The following is a 22,114-nucleotide window of genomic DNA, read 5'->3' as shown; positions in this document are numbered from 1 at the left end:
ACCTCTGTCCTTCAGTCTCTCCTGTATAATGTTAAATTGTATAGCAAAATCTGCCACTTTTGAGCAGTTACGCCTCACTCTTAAAAACTGTGACTGTTTGGCAATTTTCCGCTTTTTTATGAAAAGGTTAATAGTTATGTAATTTACTCTACACATTGTTAATTTTCCACTTGACCAGCACAACAATTCTCAAATTCGGGATATGTTCAGCACAGCCAAGAACACCTTTTAGCTGGCCATTAGAATTCCCTAAGTTTAGGTGGATGAATTCCATTTCAATAACATTGCCTGGAAATGTTCTAAAAAAGGACATGAAAATGAATGCAATATGACTTATGTTTGCTGAGAGAAATGCCTAAATGATAATAGTCCTTTTAAATTAATAGAAAATCTTCATCTTATGCAATTTGTAGGTCTCTGGTCTCCAGACCATTTGACGCTCTTGGCCAGCCTGTGACCAGAGTTTAAAAAAAAAAAACTTTTTATCAGTTTCTTTGTTGTTTGAAGTATAGGCTGCAGATCGTAAATACCTGGGATGTGTCTGCCAACACAGAGATCCCTCTCCCCATATTCCAGTCATGCACTGGGTTAAATATTTGGCCTGCACAGACCTGCCCTCAAAGACAGCAGGTCTAGGGAAATTTTGGCTTTTGACACACTTTGGATGGCCACATTTTATTGCAGTTGTAAACAGTTGGGATGAACAAACCAGGCTTTCAATGGAGAGGAGACCTTTTTGAAGTTTGCCCAGAGACCCACTGTTTGTCCTTGGCTCTAAGGAACTAACATATTGCATTTTATAACATCAGCCTTGATTCTTTGGCATAGAGTGATTTACTGATCAGGGTCACTTTGGTTTTGCGCTGAAAGTACATGGCTGTTTCTTTCAGTCATGCATCAAATACACATTTAATTATCTGCTGTGCTTTTTGTCTGATGAAAAGTGGGTCTGAATTGTCACAGTGCTCCACCTTTTGATGGGTGGCAGTTTCAGTGAAAATGCTGCACTTATTTCTCAGCCGGTAATGTGATGTGCTTTTTCAATCTGCACTGGGATTACATTTTTGCTTTTAGTTTTGTCTGGATTTCAACTGCAAAAACACTCCCAAATAGCCAGGGTAAATAGGCCCCTTTTCAGCATGCAGGTTTCTGAATGTTGGCAGGTCATTTCCCAGTGGTGCCTTCAGTTCTGTTGCTTTGGTCCTTCCATTACACCCCACAAAGTTCCACTGCAGTGACAGACACAAATCAAAGTGGATTATCGATCCAAAAGAAGTGTTCTATGTTCCTTCCTCAAACTCAGTTACTAAGTGGAAATGTTCTTAATTGTAATTAGTCTGTGGATTTTTTTATTTTTATTTTAATAACCACCGTTCTACCTATTCCCTCCCCTACTGTAATCTACACCCCTTTTCCTCCCTCGTCATATACAAAACTAATTCACTGCCACAATGTAATTTTGGCAAAGTAAATTAATGATCCATAATATCTGTCCAGGAAACAACAGTACATGGAAAAGGAGATGGACTTTGATGTGTGTCAGTCACTGGGGAGTCCCTTGTCAGAAGCCAAGCAAAGGGGAAAGTACAGTGTTAAAAGGGATATGCAACTAACTCAGGGAGCATTTCCGAGTACCAAAGAGAAAAGCTTTTGCTTTGCATGAGCATTTCTACTTCTTTTGGTAATTTCTACTTCTGAAGCAGAGCTGTAAATAAGGCCATTATAATATCCATCATTATATATGTGCAGACTGAATTGAATTGGCTAGGGGGTTGAACCCAGCAACATGCCCACTTGGATTCCATTGTGAAATACATATGTCACTGCCAGGTATGTACCACATTCGTAGAAATGCATAGAGGCTGCCCGTGGGTTGCCTGTGCCGGCTACCACGCCCTTCCAATCCACGTAACTCTTTACTGTAATTAAGAAATTCTTGTTCAGCGAAATTCAAGGCCAGACTTTGAGAGACGAGGTTCCCATTGCAATTGGTCCTCACATACGTTTGGTGAAACAGCCACACAGTGTCTACAGCCTAAACCTAATTTCATAACAACAGCCTTTAAGAGGTCTACTAATAGCTGACATGAGACATATGAATTGGTGAAGATACCATCTGTATGTTATTATATAAGTCTAGCATATAAAGACACAGTTTGAGAAAAATTGTTCAGATAATGAAAAATGGATTTGTAAAAATGATGGAAACATGCTGTAATTTAATTATGAAAATGATTAACTTCTACAAAGTGATTCTTCAAGACAATAAGGCAATAATGCATACCAGCCCTGGGACTTTAACAGGTCTAATCCTCCTCGGAGTCATGGGCCAAGATAAAGCCAAGGGTACATAAAGAGGGTAAGGGACAGTAACACCTGCAACAGCCCTCTCCTCCAGGACAGTAATGACATTATAATATGGCTAAATCACATAGTTTTAAAAACAGATCAAGAACAAAAAACAAAAAAAAACAGTTGGTGGATTGTGCCTTACAGTGAGCATTATCCTTCTGAAATGTGAATATCAGCTAAAGGAGACAGGGAAAACTGAGGTGGAATTTTGGGAAAGAAACATCAAGCTTGTACCAGTGGTTACAGCCCTCTACAGACCTATTGTTCTCAGCGGCCCACCAACATCACAATATAATAATGTACATGTTATATGTGAGATAGGTAACCCCTATTGGACGTTACATAGATATTGCAAGTTCCTGAGGTTGAGGAAGTCTGTGACCAAATAGAGGAATCAGGCTGAAGATAGAGTTAATTTAAGGTCACGAAAATCCAAGGTGACTTGCAATATCCTTTTTACTTACGGTAGCAGGATTTGTTTTACTTACAGTCCATGGTCAGAAACTGTCACCCATTAATAACTGGATTTTTACTTAATCGTATGTAAGTGATTTTTCAGTTACAGATAATTATAAGCATTTAGAATCTATATTTAAAAATTAAAAAAACAATACATAGCTTTCTTAAGTGTTTCCGAAAAATATTTGTAAGCATTTTAGCAAGATGTATCTTAAAAGGTTTATGCTTTGAAATAAGTAATACGATGCAGATAGATTTGTGCTCTTAGGTGTTTAACTCCATTAGTGCAAAAATACTACCATAAACAGTTCCTTATCAATTTATGGCTGCAAAGTGTTACAGAAAACTATTTTACAAGCAAGGCATTTGGAAAGCTTGTCACTGCTTTAAGTAGGTGCTAATGTGGCAGTTGGAATTCTGTTCTGGACTGGCTTGAGCCGCAGGCATTGTGTGTGACATCAAAATGGAGTTGTAATAACTGAGAACAGTGCACAATGATTTCATTTTGTTATTTCAGCTCACTAGTTGCGTCACAAGTATCCTGTAATAAGCAAGTATCTACACGTGTTTATTTGTGTGTTTCATTTTGACATGCATTATAAACATATTCACGAATATTGCAAATATACACTGTACACTTGTGTAAGTCTCCGATTTACAAAATGAACATACACATTTTGATTTGGCCATCTGGGCTGAGCAGATATGCATTGGTGGTGCTCAAAATAAATATGTGGGATCCGGGTAGCCTCATGGCTGCTACATATGTTTTGGTCTCTATTGCATGACGTTGTGCAGACTCATGAGCTGAAGGCATGCCCACACATGCTCAAGCCAGAAAAAATAGAACCCGCTAGGGAAAAAGGGCCAAGAAATTCTTGCAAGGATAACAAGTTTTAATCACACACAAAAATAGGCAGGCCAGCATAGAACTCTGCTGCTCAAGAACGTTCTGCCGAAAAATAGTACAAGCTGAATGTTATAAGGAAACACATTGTCACTAATGACATCACATATACAGTAAAAACCTGTGTGGCTGGTTGGTGAGACCCTATACATGGGTAGTCTGCTCTGTACGGGATACCAGGCTGCTATTGGTCCTAGTCCCACCCATCCGTCTTCCATCACGTGGGGTCAGCTGGGTTCATCATCTCCAGGGAACCAAGGTCGAGTTTGTAATGAGTTATTATGTAAAACAATGCTGTTCTATCATTATGGCATGCACGTGGGAACTCAGGGACTTGAACAGGGGGAGGCTTAAGATAATGCTGACCCACAAATTTGTCACTCAGTCCATATTGAACTCTCCTTACACAAGGCTTCCACCGTCGCTTTTGACTATCATTTATTCCACCCTGTACCTTGTATTACAAAGTTTGTCATTATGAAATACGGTGGAATGGTCGTGATCTTTTAGGCCACACTTAGATTAGAGAACATTTGCCTGCCCCATATCTAGATATTACTGTGAGGCTTAGTGAATGCCACACTTAGATGGAATTATGAAGAGCAGCAAGTACTACACTTGGACAGAACTGTGAATGTTAGCATGTTAAATGTCATATAACCCACTAACCAATATAAGCTCAAACTCTCTACATACTTATCTCATTCAAAAAACTCACACAACCATCTCTCGCACATCAAGCTGCACGCACTTCACCACACTGCAACAACACAAAAGCCGCACCAACAGCACACGTGGACTGACACTGATCCAATACTCGCACCAAAGCTCAGCACCGAGTGTCTACTGAGTTGAAGCTGCCAACAGTACACCACTCCTCTCACTATCCTACTCCCTCTTTACCTTACTAACCCATCCCATCTTCTCCTTTACAGATCCTCCAGAGCCCCTGGGGACCAATTCCGTTCATGACAGTGCGCTATATAAGTACCTTTAACATAACATAACCACTGGGTTTATGGTCAGTGGTCTGAGGTCACCTACTATCACGGAATTCAGCGTTCTTGAACTGGCACAGTTGTGAGTGTCATAACTCATGGTGGGCTGGATGGGGGTTTGAGATCTGCTTCTGGCCTGGCTGCAAAAACTGCGCATTGCGAGGCACCTGGCACTGCCTCACAGACTTGCAGGGTGCATGCCTTCTTGGGATAACATGTTTTAGCAACAGTTATGGGACAAAGGAAAGTTTCTATGGGAGCTAGCAGCGTGGGGTTCTCTATCATCAGTGCTTGGGCCTGTTCAGGTTTCTTCATTGGGTCTGTGTTTACCGCGCAGGTATGCAGGACCGAATGTTTCTACCATAACTACAAAAATGGCACTTCCTTATATGTGTGCACTACGACTATGCATTTGTATTGTGTTTGTGCAGGGTTTCTTAGCATGTTCCCCTCCCCGGTGGTACATCGCAAGTGTAGTTATGGGATTCGACTTACTCTAAAGCGCATAGGGGGTGGGTGAGGTTAATTTCCTTCCTAACAAAGCCTATGGCTGAAACCTTGAGGAAGGGTTGTCAGTGAACTGACCTCTGAGCTTCAAGTGAATTGCAATCTTTATGTCTACCAAATTTTATAAATAAGGACTTTGGAGCAGCTTTGTAACCTAGGATGAGAACGGTTGTACTTTGTGGCTGGAGGGGTGGAATTTGGATATGGGGAAGTCCTACTATGGCTCATAAGCACTCCCGTTTTTAGAGGACATGATCGAATGTAGCAATCAGCGTGCATGTCCCAGTCAATGTACACAGCAACTATCTTTTAGGATTCCTCAATTATGCATTTTGCACAAATCTGAATTTGTTCCATCACAATCACGTTTTAAATTTTAACATGAACGGTGAGAAGAATTGTTCTTTTTTTGTAACTTTACACAAGTTCTTTTACTAACTTTGCTTGATGTTTGCTAAATAGGTTCTATTTGACCCCGGAAGCACTGTGAAATGTTGCATGGTGTATTGGAAATTGGCATTGGCCAAATTTTGCAGCACTGCACACTGCCACAATATTTGATAGTGTTTTCCAATGATGGGGTTGATGGGGTTTTGGATTCTCCAAATATTTCTCAAAGGCTTGTCATGAGACGCGTCAGCTTCAATGGATTGACTGACTGGAGCCTAGACGCAGGTGTGCAAGCTAGTGTTGTGAACCCTGGTCCACTCGGAGCCTTGCAGGGAAGTTAAACATAGGACACTTCAAGGTGGACTCTTCAGGAGGAGGTTATAAATGGGTACACAATGAAGACCTAAACGTCTTAGAGTTGACACCTCAGGCTTCAGCTCACTATCCGCGTTGATCACATTCAGCCTTTCACTGCGGAAAGTTGAAGCCAAGCACTAGAAGCGAAGTACCTCAGTGGCACGGTAGCCCTCGCTAATAGAGAGGGGTAGTAATCAGGGGTGGAGTGGCCTATAAAGAATTCTGGAGGTTTCCCGGTAGGCCTCTGCATCGTACTCATCTTTTGTGTGGTAACCTATTTAATTTCCAAATGTTCTCATAGGAAAATGGTTGAGCTTGCTGAAATTGTGTAACATTTCCAGGGCCTCTTTTGGTTCCCAGTCCACCCCAGGTAGTAATGCAGAGAACCATTCATTCTGGGACAGTGGCCCTCATTACAACACCGGCGGCAACCAATGGCGCTATTAGCACCATGGTTGCTGCCGGTATTGTAACGAGTCCGCCATGGTGCAATGGGGAATTACCACCCCATTCCAAGGTTGGCGGGCGGTAATTCCCCATGCACCATTGGCCCTTCCCCATTCCCATTTTTGCCCCATAGGGCTCAATGGGAATGGGGAAGGCGGTAATTACGGTACCCCAAATTGCAGTACCATAATTACCTCCTAGGTCGCTTTACGGGTCCCTACTTTAACGGCTGGTCCAGACCAGCCGTTAAGGTCGTGAGCCGCAAAGGGACCTCACAATTAGACGCTAAGGGGTTAACGGCGCCGCAGCCTTTTACGGCGCCGTTAACCCCTTAGCGCCAGGGTCGTAATGAGGCCCAGTGACTGGGCGCTTGGGTCTACCGCAATCGATCAAAATGCAAGCACGGTTTCCATTAAATTGAAGACAGAAGTTCCGGGTGATTTGCCAATAGCCAATGTGAACAAGAGCAAGGTTAAAGGTGAAACATTGAAAATGCCAAAGTGGCACCCGATTTGCACATGCAATGCTCATAGCACTACATGGAGAACGCAGGACGCATCTGATGTGAAGGCTTGAAACGAATTGCCTAACTTTTAATCAGAAATTAATGGCTTTTTGGGACTTAGCATAGGAAATGGGAAAATACAGGAATAAGTGTATTTCTAAACTGAACAGACAGAGATGTTGACAATTACAGCACATCCTGGAACAGGAAGCGGTGCATAAGGACATCAAGATCTGTGCTCCTGAAGACAAATAATTGCCTGACCTTCATTAGTAGGGCGCTTTGTTTTCTTCCCGGACATAATGCGGGTACAGAAGTTTGCTGGCTCTTTGAATATTTCAAAAAGATGGTCAGATAAACTCCTTCTTCAAGACAGCAGTGTTTTAGTCCAAATAAATATTTATGCATTTTCCAGTAAGAGATGGGAGCAAATAACTTTTCCTCATGAGTCAGACCTCATGATAGTCAGGACAGAAGCCAGATGTTGCCTCGTTGGGTAAAACATCCTTGCCTCAGTAGGACCCCAAAGAAATTCACTCTGGAAAAGGATTGACTTCAGCTGGTAGCACATATGGCACTCACACAATGTTACATTCTGTTATGTAACACGTTCACATGAACCACCTCATTAACGAATCCAGCATCACTGCAGTGGTTTGAATGTTGCATCAGACCACAACTTTGAATCCTGTCAAGGCCAACTAAGAGAGAGATTACATTACCTCCTGCCGTGACTGGCGACTTTGAAGCGGTTCGGGCAATTTGGCACCTTCATTTGCACAAAGAAACCTTTAAAAAATGTCATTTCTGCAATAGTTACTTGATGCAAATGTTGCTTTTATGTTTATTGGTCAGTGCACAAATGAACTTGTTTGAATTGCCTTTTGGTGCGAAAGTCAGTGCAACATTCCCCGTCGGTAGTGACGAGCAGCCCAGTGCCAGTTAATTTCATTAGGGACGGCTTTCACTCTATGATCTATCTGGGGTTGATAAACTGTGCAGTCTAATTGGGTAATAACAACCCCATGCAAGTTACAAGGCCATGAAATGACAAACAAGAAGATCGCGGCTGCTGTAGAAGCTGTCAGATCTGTGGGCGTTGTTGGGTGTCCTGACCCACGTTTAAGCTATCCTGCTACAACATTTGGTGCTGTGGGCTTAGGAAATTCAAGATGGCGGAAAACCCACATGTGTGCCGAAATCCAGGAAAGCTGCGCAGTTTGTGCGCCCACCAAAATGGTTGCCTCACTTGCCACCCACCAGTGCGAGAATGAAAGGCCGGGTTGCCATGAGGGAAATGGGTTGCCAAAGGAAAAACAGTAGCGCCGGTTAGCTTCAAAGCGCTTTAAAACCACCATTGGACTACCCGCACAGTAGTCTGAAACCATTGGGAATGGCAATGCTGATTGCCAAATGCAACCTAGAAGTGTGGGGAATTCATTTCTTAAATCCCAAAAATGAGTGCAGTACCAGTACTCACCACTATCCAAAAGCCGGCGTTTTAAAACCACTCTGTGTGTTTTTCTGAAGGCAAGCAAAATGCCTATTTCAAACCTTGCAACATGTGCAAAATATTCACTGAACACCAGCAGACATTTGGCAGAATGGAGTTTTGTGTGCCTACAAAATCTGGGAAATGAAGAGCCCAAAAACAATGCTTATAACAAAAATGCTATGGAGTCAGCAGCTTAAGCCTAACTGCAACTGGATTTAAAACCACCAAAATCGAAAATGTTAAATTAAATGAGTGACCTATGTTTGGTGTCACATGCCTTTGTAACTGTTGAAATGTCATAGTTTTGCACTTAGAATCAGCATTCTAGCTGCATGTGTAAAATTACAAGTTATTTTAAAAGCAACAAAAAGTTAGCTGAAGGTCTGGCTTAAGGAACTTGATTTTGCCTAGCAACTACCCATCAGGAGTGAAACTTGAGTCACCACTGTGTTCCCAGGCCAACCTTCCTTTTGCTGCCCAGGCTAAGGATATGCCATCTATCTGATAATTGAATTATCTGTGCTCTGCAAGAGAGTGAACAAAGCCCTCTTCACTCAGGCAAAGGTTTTTATTACCGCAGTCGTAAATTGTAGCTTCCTCTTGGCAGGAGCTGGGAGGAGCACTGCCTGTGAGAAGCAAGCTGGCTTGGCAGAAACTGGAAAGACTGGTTTCTGTACCATGTGACCTGAAAAGACACACCCCTGCAGCAAGGATATGGTTTTATAAAAAGATGAATAACTCATAGAGCGGACATGTGAAAATTTTATAAATGATACCATAATTCTTGTGATTTTTCTGCCCACAGTTTAAGACGTGGTAGGAACCGGTGGTATGTTCGGGGAGGTTTTAGCGGAAAAGTGGATATTACTCTAAATGTGTGCATGTTAAAAATCTGAAACTTCATCAGTTAATGTCCCTACCCCCTGCACACATGTATGTAAAGTTGGGTCCATGTCGGAAATTGAAAAAGCAGTTAAAAAGTGAAATATGTGCCAGTTCTGAATGCAAGCTCCCAGGAAGAGCAGAGTTTGAACAGGGGATACCTCCTGTGATGCATGATGGGTGCATATGATTTTAAAACAATATGTACCTCTGCAAATATGTATTTGTTTCAAATCTAGATTTGTGTGTAAGTTGACAGGAGGAGTGGACTTTCTGCAGGCTGTAAAATGACATCAATCTGACTCACAGTTCAGTTTGCCAATCAAGCGGAGGAATGGAAGTTTGACCAATTAGAAGCTGAGAGAGAGGTAGGGTCAGTGATGCTAGAACACACCCACATTCTAAACACATAAAAGCAGACAGTCAGGACACATAGAGATTCAAAATCCATCTGCCGCTGGAAGCCCTGCCGGAAAAATCCATACTTACCTCCATCAACCTCCAGAGAGCCAAACTAGAGACTTCAATCTATCCAGAACTAAGAGACCAGACCAGAGAGACCCAGACCAGCAGAGAGAGTGACCCAGATCACTGTGAAGTGCAGAGGCCAGACCAGACCAGACCAGAGCCCAGTCCAAAACCCTGACCAGATCCATGGCGAGGCCCATTTCACTCAAGAATATAGTGTGAGTACATAGCAAACTGTGTAGAACCAAGCTTTTAGTTTAAATTCATCTAATTCAATCTATTTAACCTAAGTAGAACTGCTTGATAGCTCCAAATCTGTCACCTGTCATTCTAGCTGCAAAAATTTGTCACTTGTCATTTTGAAAAAGTGTGCGTTTAAAATTTACAAAACCAAAAACGACCTTTACTAAATTACTCATATCTCCGCAACCGTTTGGGCTAGAGACTTGCAATAACTTTCATTTGGAAGCTGAGATCCCAGGCTTTTCTAGGACCCCAAAACGGTAGAGATAGTCCTTGCGGTTCCTTTGTAATAGCGCTCGGCGCATCCGCGAATTTTACCGCGATTTGCAATTTCTTCACATGTAAAAACTGCTGCTGTTTGCTTTCCATTGGCCAGAAATTCGTTTAACCTGCTAACTATCCCTGCATCATTGCTAGTGTGAGCCTGGACTAATATTAACTAGATACCACTCACCCTGAACCTCTGTAAGGGAATTAAAAGCGTTTAGCATATTTCTCATCCATTGCTAGCACATATCAAAGCATTTGGGCCTGTGTTTTCAAAACTCCTATCTGTTTTCTGTTGTCTAAGCTTGCTGGATTGAACTGATTACATTGATTGCATTTCTGAGAACTGTGTGCTTTCCTCCCATTCCCTTGCATTGCATAAAGAGGGGGGGAGTGAATAGCCAGAGGAAAGTGATTACATTGTTGGGTTGAAATCATATTGAGTATTTTCTATACTGCATTTCATTCATTCAACCTTGCATTTCCTTGAACCCTATAAAGCATTCTCTACCACATTATACTTCCGTACCTATTTACCAGTGTGTTACCTTATCCATTCATGTCAACTCATTAGTGATTATAAGAAGTGTGCTAGTGCCAGATTCTCCGTTGTTGATCTTTATCATATCAGATTAAGTGTGCTATTCAATTATTAATTTATTATAAAGTGTGATATCTATATTTTAATTTATCAAATAAACCTTTTTAACTTGCAAAACAGAACTACTTCTTGGCTCAGTGGGGTCAGGGGGATTCCAAGAGAGGGGTGTTATATAAGGGTAGTCATCCAGAACGCATGAACTGGACCTAAAGATATATCAATAAGGGTTTTCATTCAGTATTATAGACTAGGCGTTGACTTAGCTGTAGTGTTGAATTGAATCCTCTTACAAAGTGGGGGCTCGAGCCGAGACGTTGGGTTAGATTTACCACTTGTGCAGCTTAATGCAGTGTGCTAACTGACGGGATACATACACCCGGTCGGATCACCACGCTGCATTACGCTGTGAAGCATTCCTCAAAAGGGACACTCCAAGAAAAGTTCTGTTCTGCAAAAATAAAATACTAACTTCTGTAAGTCAGGACAGAGACCAATCTCTAGAATGACGACCTTAGTAGACATGAAAATAGCCAGAGAGCACCTCTTGCATAAGCTATTTGTGAGAGGTGAATGGACCGAACAGGGCCAGGATGTGTGGTTGCAGGCCATCACACAACAGGTCACTGAAACAGGGTCAGATATATATAGAGATCAGGGTCCCTTACATGTGGCCCTGAGTGAACTATATATGGCTCCTAAAGCCAAAGAGGAACACAATAAGATCGCCAGGATAGCAGCATACCTGTACCTATATATGGGAGACATGCAGGATAGATGTGCTGAAAGCCAAAATCTGGCAAATAGGCAACAGATGGCATTACAGAAGGTCCAATCTGATCTGGACTCTTCTGAGCAGAGGCTGCAGAGGATCCAGGAGTCAGAAAATGACAGCAGACTGTACATTACTAAAATAAAGGAGGATATGGATGTGCTGCAAAAGGAAAAGTCAGAACAGGATACCAGATTTCTGGCCTTACAGAAGGAACACCAAGAAGGTTTGGACTCCCTACTGCAAAGCCAGAAAAAGCTGGAGCAACAGTTAGACTTTAACAGGGCATGCACGGAGCAGGTAGCCACCCTGCAAAGTCATCTAGATAGAGTGAAGGTAGAGAGCAACAAGCTGATTTTGAAAGACCTGGATACCCAGGCAGAGTTTGATGAAGAACGCCAGAAAGCTGGTGCCTTTCAAAGGCAGAGGGACGACCTGGCGGCACAAATGCAGGCTCTTAGTCAGGAAAGAGACGCCTTAGGCCAGGAAGTCTGCCATTTAAAAAGGAAAATGGAAGAAAATCACCTGGCCCACCAGGGGCTGGGTGACCTCCAAAAAGAAAACCAGAACTTGGTAGAGCACACCAGGAGGGTGGAGGATGCTCTAGCAAGAAAGGAGCAGGCCAATAGGGACACAGCTCAGGAGGTAACCCTCCTGCAGCAAAGACTGGCCCAGTTCTCCAGGACCAACCAGGAAGCACAGAGGGAGAATGGGGCCCTCTGTCAACACAATGATAGGCTCCAGCAACAGGTAGCGATGCAGGAGAAACTGATAGAGTCGAGTAAGGCCTTAACAGAGGAACTGAAAGCACAAATGCAGGCTCTTGCATTGCAACAGGGAGCAGGGGCGGATAGAGATGAGGTCCGCTGGGAAAGAGAGACTCCTGACCATAACCGCAGGAGCCCTAACACCAGGGGCCTTCATCTCCCCCAGTCCCTGGACTCTACCACCCCCATGTCCCCTGGCGCACATGAGCACAGGGCCGCAGGGATGGCAGATTACTATCCAGCTAAGAGTATGGGGCTCATAGGCCAGTACCATCCAGGAATGGAGGGGTGGGCATCCGGGTATGGGCACCCAAGTACAATACAGTTCAGTGGGGAACCCCAGGAGAGTAGGCCCATTAAGGGCATCCTGAAAACCTCTGCCCAGTTAGGTCAGTGGAGGGGGTACCCATCAAATCCTGACAGCAAGGAGGAATCTGAAGACTCCTCTGAACTGCGCAGGACACAGGAGACCAGGTCCCCACATTCTGCCAGCCATTCCCAGGCTCGCAGAATCCGGGAAAACCTGGAAGAACAGACGGGAACCTCTGGGAGCAGTGCCTCTGAGTCCGAGGAAGAATGGACAAGGGTTACCCGAACCAAAAAGGCCAATAAGGCAAAAAGGGCCTTGCTTAAGGACCCCTTCAAGCAGATTAAGGCGATCAGGAGCGTCATCACGCCTTACCATAAGAACGCTAAGTATTCTGTTTGGGAGCACTTAGAGTTGTTTGAACAAATGATGGAGACTTTCCATTTGAAGGACAGCCAAAGCTGTATTCAATATGTAAAGTGGACATTCTCCCCGGAATACTCCAGTTTCTTTGCGGGGCTGGAGGACCAAAATCATTTAAGATGGTCCACATATAAGGCGGCCATCCTGAAACATTTTTCTGTTCACAGAAATCCTCAAGAGGCTCGCAAGGCGGCCTACAATTTGCAATGTGGGGAGGATCAGGCCCCACGAGAATTTGTGCAGGAGTTAAAGCGTGCGTTTGCGCAAACCACCAGAAGGGTGCACACAGATAGTAGAGAGTTTGTCAATACATTTTTCCATGCCTTGCCCAAATATATAATGACCCAGCTCGTGAGAGACTTTCATGAGAAAAGATCTTTAGACTGGGTCATTGAACAGGCTACCCGGATCTATGAGGTGCAGAAGCCCATAGAAAATAAAAGCAATGCCCAGAAAAACCCCAAAGCCAACAGCACCCCTGCTGCTGTCAAGGTGGCAGAGGTAAAGGTCACCCCCGTTTTGGATCTGGAGATGGGGGGGCCTAAAAACCTACCTGCACCTAATAATGCTAGGCCCAGAAGGTCCTCGGGCCAGTCACAGACAGGGAGCCAGGGAGGCAGCCCCACAAATGGGGTCCCTCGCTCTCCTGACTATGTAAGTCCTCGCTACAAAGGTAACAGACCCATCCTGGGTTATGTGTGGACTCCTCCAGCCCAAGGGGGGGGATCCAGACAAGCACCTAACCCAGGGAACTTCCCTCCAAACTTCCCACAGGAGGGCAGAAATTTACCAAACCCTGGGCAGACCTTTTTCCCCAGATATCCACCCGACTTTCAGCCCCAAAACCATCCATCCTTCTTTCCCCAATTCCCTGAGCCCAGACCACTGAATCCGGGAGAGGGGAGGCCAAGGGTGGAGGGGTACCCAACTCTTCCCAACCAGGGGTACTACCAAAGAAGGGACAGCTACCCTTCCCGGGATCAGCCCAGGGGAGAAAACAGGGCCCCGTATCAGCCTGAGCGGGTTTCCCAGTTAGAGCGCCAGGTTCAAAACATGGCGCGGGATATGGGTCACATACTGAGGGCTCAGCAGAACCCTCAGATCAGCATGCCGGCGCAGAACGCACCCAACTCTGGACCTGGTGCTCCAGAACAATGACGGGGGCAGCACCCCGATAACTCACCGGTTCCCAGGGAGGAGGCACAAAGGGAAGGGGGGTGTAAAGCCTTGGAGGAAGCTTCCTTCCTCACTTGTAAACAGCCCCTGGAAACCCAGGAACCGGAAACAAAATCTCTTGCCCCTGAAAGTCTGCCTCCTAAGGAGCAGAGGGGGGGTAGGAGAAACAAAAGACCCAAACAGACTCAGTTTGAGGAGGAGGTACAGATCTTCCAATTTGAGGGAGAGGGATCCTCAGAGGATCCTGGGAAAAGGATCTTCTCCTTCAGAGAGGGGGGAACTCCTCCCAAAGAAAAATGGGTCCCTAGGGATGCAAATCCAGACTGGGGAGATGTGGAGACTGAGCTACCGCCGCCCACCATCTCATCCCAGAACCAACAGCAAGAAAATCCCCTGGTTCAAACCCATCCTGGCGACTGCCTCCAAAAAGGGGGGGGCGGCCCAGAAACGGAGCCAGGGGAACCCACAATGGCTCTGATCTCCAGTTGCAAAATTTTCCTTTCAGATTCCCAAGACTCTCCACAGAATTCTGCCCAAATCTCCTCGCTATCGATGTCCAAAACCAGAAAATTAGCCCACCAGTTGTCCAAAAATGTACATTATCTGTGCCCCCTTGAGGAGAAGGAGGGAAGATATTATGCCCCGGTACAAGTACAGGGGCAGGGTACAATCTCAGCACTGGTGGACACTGGATCTCAAGCTACCCTTCTGTCCAGAAGGGCCTTTGACGAACTGAATGCAGGAAGGGGAGAGAATTACCAAATTCCTCTCACCTCTCTTCCTGGACAACTGCAGAACTTTGACGGGAAGGAAATTCCCGTCGAGGGGACGGCAGACTTGGACATTAAGATCGGGCGACATAAGTTGAAACACCCGGTCATAGTTGTGACCCCGGAGGGCACCCCTTGTTTACTAGGGAATGACCTCCTGAGAAGGTTGTCACCCCTAATAGATTGTGTAAACAAGGTCCTCTGGACCCAGACTAGCCGACCAATAAAATTGAAACAGAGTGTCAACCATGTTAGTTTAAACGGCACATGCCACATGGTTGAACAAAAATCTGACCAAGTAGAATTTCACTTCCAGAACAACCAGATTCCAGACGTGACAGTAATAGCAGTAGGACAACAGACTGGTGATGGGGGGTCCTCTCTATTTCTGAAAATCAACCTTCCTTCCAGTCTAAAGTGGTATTCCACGCTGGAAGGAAACACTCTGAAATTCTATACTAATCCACAATCTGAAACTCCCACTCCTATAGTCCAGAAAGATGTGAAATCAGCTCAAGGTCTGGCTGATATTCAGCAAATAGGAGAGCAGTTGTTCATCCCTGTTCAGTTAAATGATGGGAAGGACTCTGTTCTCGCTCGAGTGTGTGTGAACAACGGTAAGAGCTTCATCAGCGAAGCCATGTTCCGCCAACTCCCAAAAGATCCAGCCATTCCCACCTTCAAACTGATAGACAAATGGGAAATGGACCTGGAAGTACCTAATTCCAAACATCTCCTGCCAAGCAGGTGTATGCTCAAAATCTCCATTGGCAACAAGAGCATAGTCCACAATTGTTGGGTCGTGCGAGACGTCCCTGCCGCCTTTTACTTAGGCAGTGACATTCTCAATCGCTTTGCCATTAGTTTGGACCTAATAAACTTCAAAGCTTGGTCCCGATTAGCGGATAATCCCATGGGCTTTGATGATCCAGAAAAAGCATTTAGGTCAGCTCAATTGCTACCTTATGCAGTTGAAATTCAGGTTAAAGAGGAAGTCACCATCCCAGAAAGGACCCGACAATTCTCCCTGGAAGTGAAAGTTAAAAGGGGACAAGAGTTGAAAAACCCTGATGCTTACATACATCTAAATGCTTCTCTCCAACAGCAAGGGTTGGGGGTAAACCCGACTCCATTAGTCAACATAGAACATGACCCCATTCTAATAGAGGTGGATAACAGCGACTTAAAGAGTATTACTCTAGCCGCAGGCACCATTATTGGAATGGCGGTTGATGACCGACATTTCTCCATTGATCTTGTAAATGAACTGTTAGGACCCATCCCCAAGGACTGTTTTGACAGTGACAGTGATGACAATACAACACCAGACAGGATTTTTACCCGGCATGGGGGGAACTTCCTGGTGTACACTTCCTGCCCCTATGGTAAGGAAGATGTGACTTGTGACTTCAGGAGGGATGAGGTGATTTTCCAGGTACATGAGGGCTGCCTTTCCCACCTGAAGCCTCCGGTCCAAATCAGCACTCTGACCAGGGACTTCTCCACCCAGCTGGAGGAGCCCGCGGAGATAGCCAAACCAGAAGTCTTTCCAGGCTTCAGGCAGATGGTGGAAGAGAGAGTCAACCTAGCTGATGCCTGTGTGACTCTGGAACAAAAGCAAAAGTTGAAACAAGTTTTCTTGGATTTCCAAGATCTCTTTGCGGTAGACTCATATGACTGTGGTCGCACCGACATCCACACCACAACAATCCCCACGGACCCTGGCATGACTCCAGTGTTTGTGAAGCAATATCGCTTGCCTCTCGCATCAATGGAGTCCCTTACTGAAATAATTAAGAACCTTGAGTCCCGGGGAATAATCCGTCCCGTCCACAGCACTTTCAATAATCCGGTGCTGGGAATATTGAAGCCAAACGGCCAGTGGAGACTCTGTGCCGACCTCAGGGAGCTCAACAAACGGGTCCATACTTCCCGATGGCCTCTGCCCTACATTGACCAAGGGCTGGCCCAGATCCAGGGGTCACAGGTATTCACTGCAATAGACCTGACCAATGGATACTGGACCGTGCCTGTCAGTAGGGAGGACCAATACAAGCTGGCTTTTACCTTTGGGGGCCAGCAGTACACATGGACCCGGACTCCCTTCGGATACCTTAACTCCGGTAATGAGTTCAATATTTTCCTACATAAGGCCATGCCCGACCTGGGTACGAGGGGTAACCTGGCTTATGTAGATGATGTCCTCATCAAAAGTTCATCTGTGGAGGAACACATAGCGGAGATCCGTTATGTTCTGACACAGTTGAGGGCCGCCGGAGCAAAACTTTCCTTTCAAAAAGCACAGTGGTGTAGAACCCGTGTTAATTTCTTGGGGCATGAGATTACTCCTCAGGGTCTCTGTCCCCAGGAAAAGAAAGTGGAAGCACTTCAGAAACTGAAAGACCCCACAACTCTGCGGGAACTAAGGAGCCTCCTTGGACTGACTAATTACAGCAGAAAGTTCATTGAGGGCTACGCAGAGATCACCAGACCCCTGATTCATCTCCTGAAGGGGGGGGTCAAGTGGGAATGGGGTCCAGAACAAGCCGAGGCAGTAAGACAACTCAAGAGAAGCCTCTCACAAGCGCCTTGCCTAGCTTACCCTGTCAGAAACAAGGAGTTCTTCCTGGAGACAGGGTTCTCTAATACGTGCTTGACGGCAGTATTATACCAAAAGCATGACAAGGTCAATAAAGTAATCTCCTATGCGAGCAAAACTTTATCCTCTGTGGAGGAAAAATTCAACGATTGTGAGAAGGCACTCCTGGCAACGGTGTGGGCATTGAAGAATTACCGCCCGTTTATCCAGGGGGAACACATCATAGTGGAGACTCCACACCAGCCTCTGCAATATCTCCAAAGTGACAGAATCCGGGCCGGAAATGTGAGTAATTCCCGAATTACTTCCTGGATTCTGTCAATGCAAGGCTTTCCTGTGGAGGTCAGATATGGCCAAAACAAGAAGAGTCCCCTCGCGCAAGGTCTGGCTGACTTGCATGATTGTGCCAGAGAAAACTGTCTCGAGGACGAAAGTCTAAAAATAAAGGACAACATGGAGGCATACCTCAATTCCCCACACAAAGTCTTTGAAGAAGACAAGTGTGAGGGAATGCCCACTGTGTATGTGGATGGATGCTCTTACCATGTCGACAACAACGGGGAGAAAGAACTGGTGGCCGGCGTAGGGAATGCATGGGTGAATGAGTCCCCAGAACCCTCCGCTGGATACAAAATTGGTCCCCGAAGTAGTCAGGTGGCAGAATTGATGGCTGTGCATCAGGCCATCCTCACTGCTGTCCAGCATCAACTCCACGAACTGGTCATAATCACAGATTCGGATTATGTACGGAACGGGTTCGTGGAGCACCTGGTTAATTGGAAGACCAGAGGCATGGTATGTGCTAACAACAAACCCTTGAAACATGGGAAGTTGATCCAAAACATTGATGATCTGGTCACCTCGAATGGGATGACCATCTATTGGAAGAAGATCAAGGGTCATTCCAAAGTAGAGGGACCAGACAAAACTGGAAATGACTTAGCTGATCAGCTGGCCAAAACCGGGGCCATCCAAGGGGATCTAATTGAGATTGAGTCCCTGTTGGGGGAAATCCAGGTCACTGCCATCACTAGGTCCCAGACAAATGCTCACAACGACCTCTCAATTGCACAATGGAGTAAGGAGACCCCTGATGCTGATTTGATTACTGCTCAGAAGGGGGATCCAATAATTGGTAAATTTTACCAGCACCTTGAGGACCCTGAGAACTTTCCCCTGACGGATACCGATTACATTGGGAAAGAGGACCTAAGAGTGTTGATGAAATGTCCCAAAATGTTCCGGATCCAAGACGGTTTGTTGGTAAGGAAATCCAAAGCTGGCCACGATCAGTGGGTGGTTCCTACCTCATTCCGAAGCCTGATGTTAAGTCACGCCCATGATGCGGCCACTGCCGGTCATAGGGGGTTTCACACAACATTGGAAATCTTAAGAGAGGTTGCATACTGGCCACATATGGGCCAGGACCTCAACCAATATTTGAAGGGGTGCCTTGTGTGTGCACAATTTCAGCCATCATCCCTCACACACCGGGCGCCTTTACAAAAGAGGGGAATGACACTGCCATGGTCAGATTTACAAATCGACTTTGTAGGCCCTGTGATTCGCTCGGCTAGGGGGAATAAGTACATGTTGACCGTGACATGCTTGTTTACCAAGTGGGTGGAATGTCTCCCAGCCCCAAATTGCAAGGCAGAAACTGCAGCGGCCTTGATGATTAACCACATCTTTTCCCGTTTTGGTCTACCTCAAAGGATTGAGTCAGACAGAGGTAGCCACTTCACCAGTGAAGTAATGACAAAGATGTGGGAGATACTGGGGGTCAAGAGAAAGCTGCATATTGCTTATAGACCAGCTTCTTCTGGGGCAGTAGAGAGATATAACCGGACAATTGTGAGCATATTAAAGAAGTTTGTGGCAGATTCTGGGCCAAGTTGGGATATCCGATTACCTCTTGTCCTAATGGCTATCAGATCTACCCCTTCATCTGCAACCAACATGTCACCATTTGAGTTGATGACTGGGCGCAAGATGGTGCTTCCTCAGCATTTGCTCTATAGGACCCAAGAGCAGACACTGATAAATGCCTCCACTACTCATGAGTATGTAGAGAATTTAAGGAAACACCTTCAACATGCTTTTGCTTATGCTCAGCGGAATCTAGAAAGATCGGCTGATAGCATGAAGACCCATTATGACCTGAAAACTTCCAGGAAGGAATATCAGGTGGGAGACCGGGTCTATCTATACAACTTCCAAAGGAACCAGGCCAAGCAGCGCAAATTTTTGCCTACATGGAAGGGACCCTTTGAGATCGTCGATAAGATCTCCCCTGTGGCCTACAAGATCCGCATCCCCAAAGGTGGTTCGGCAGAGGGGGAAGACAAGTGGGTCCACATAAACCAGTTGAAATGTTGCCATCCCAGGCACACTCTGCAACAACTGGAGGAATCCTCTGGAATCCTAGCGGGTACTGTATCAGACTAATTCAGTTCCAATCATAAAACCTACCACATCTAGTCTCTAAAATATTGTGATTTACATGAAACTGTCTCTAGTGATGCTGTTTTTTTTTTTTTTTTTTTTTTTTTTTTTTTTTCAAAATAAGAATGTAATATTTCATTACGATGAAATGCATATGCTGCCCCACTATCTCAACAGTGGTGGAAAAAAAAAATCGTCTATGAGTAGATATTGCCGCTCTTCCTTTATCATCCTAGGAGAGATGAAACCATGAAGGATGACCAAGAAGGACGATCCGGAGACCGGGAGCAAAGACACAACGGGCCCGGGGTACCGCCCAATCTTCCCATCAGGACCGGCGAGGAGAACTGATCGATCTGACCGGATGGAGAAGAAGATGCTGAACTGTGCCATCTACAGAAGAGGAAGAAGATTATGCGGACAGACCGGTGCATGGGTCAAAACCCTTGTGCACGCGACTCCCCATCGACTCAAATTCAAAGTGCAGTCGCGTGGGGGGGACTTGTTGGGTGTCCTGACCCACGTTTAAGCTATCCTGCTACAACATTTGGTGCTGTGGGCTTAGGAAATTCAAGATGGCGGAAAACCCACATGTGCGCCGAAATCCAGGAAAGCTGCGCAGTTTGTGCGCCCACCAAAATGGTTGCCTCACTTGCCACCCACCAGTGCGAGAATGAAAGGCCGGGTTGCCATGAGGGAAATGGGTTGCCAAAGGAAAAACAGTAGCGCCGGTTAGCTTCAAAGCGCTTTAAAACCACCATTGGACTACCCGCACAGTAGTCTGAAACCATTGGGAATGGCAATGCTGATTGCCAAATGCAACCTAGAAGTGTGGGGAATTCATTTCTTAAATCCCAAAAATGAGTGCAGTACCAGTACTCACCACTATCCAAAAGCCGGCGTTTTAAAACCACTCTGTGTGTTTTTCTGAAGGCAAGCAAAATGCCTATTTCAAACCTTGCAACATGTGCAAAATATTCACTGAACACCAGCAGACATTTGGCAGAATGGAGTTTTGTGTGCCTACAAAATCTGGGAAATGAAGAGCCCAAAAACAATGCTTATAACAAAAATGCTATGGAGTCAGCAGCTTAAGCCTAACTGCAACTGGATTTAAAACCACCAAAATCGAAAATGTTAAATTAAATGAGTGACCTATGTTTGGTGTCACATGCCTTTGTAACTGTTGAAATGTCATAGTTTTGCACTTAGAATCAGCATTCTAGCTGCATGTGTAAAATTACAAGTTATTTTAAAAGCAACAAAAAGTTAGCTGAAGGTCTGGCTTAAGGAACTTGATTTTGCCTAGCAACTACCCATCAGGAGTGAAACTTGAGTCACCACTGTGTTCCCAGGCCAACCTTCCTTTTGCTGCCCAGGCTAAGGATATGCCATCTATCTGATAATTGAATTATCTGTGCTCTGCAAGAGAGTGAACAAAGCCCTCTTCACTCAGGCAAAGGTTTTTATTACCGCAGTCGTAAATTGTAGCTTCCTCTTGGCAGGAGCTGGGAGGAGCACTGCCTGTGAGAAGCAAGCTGGCTTGGCAGAAACTGGAAAGACTGGTTTCTGTACCATGTGACCTGAAAAGACACACCCCTGCAGCAAGGATATGGTTTTATAAAAAGATGAATAACTCATAGAGCGGACATGTGAAAATTTTATAAATGATACCATAATTCTTGTGATTTTTCTGCCCACAGTTTAAGACGTGGTAGGAACCGGTGGTATGTTCGGGGAGGTTTTAGCGGAAAAGTGGATATTACTCTAAATGTGTGCATGTTAAAAATCTGAAACTTCATCAGTTAATGTCCCTACCCCCTGCACACATGTATGTAAAGTTGGGTCCATGTCGGAAATTGAAAAAGCAGTTAAAAAGTGAAATATGTGCCAGTTCTGAATGCAAGCTCCCAGGAAGAGCAGAGTTTGAACAGGGGATACCTCCTGTGATGCATGATGGGTGCATATGATTTTAAAACA

This window comes from Ambystoma mexicanum, chromosome 10 (genome assembly GCF_040938575.1).
Source record: "Ambystoma mexicanum isolate Mex_15411 chromosome 10, UKY_AmexF1_1, whole genome shotgun sequence".
In the NCBI taxonomy this organism is placed as follows: Eukaryota; Metazoa; Chordata; class Amphibia; order Caudata; family Ambystomatidae; genus Ambystoma; species Ambystoma mexicanum.
This window is presented reverse-complemented; position numbering follows the sequence as displayed.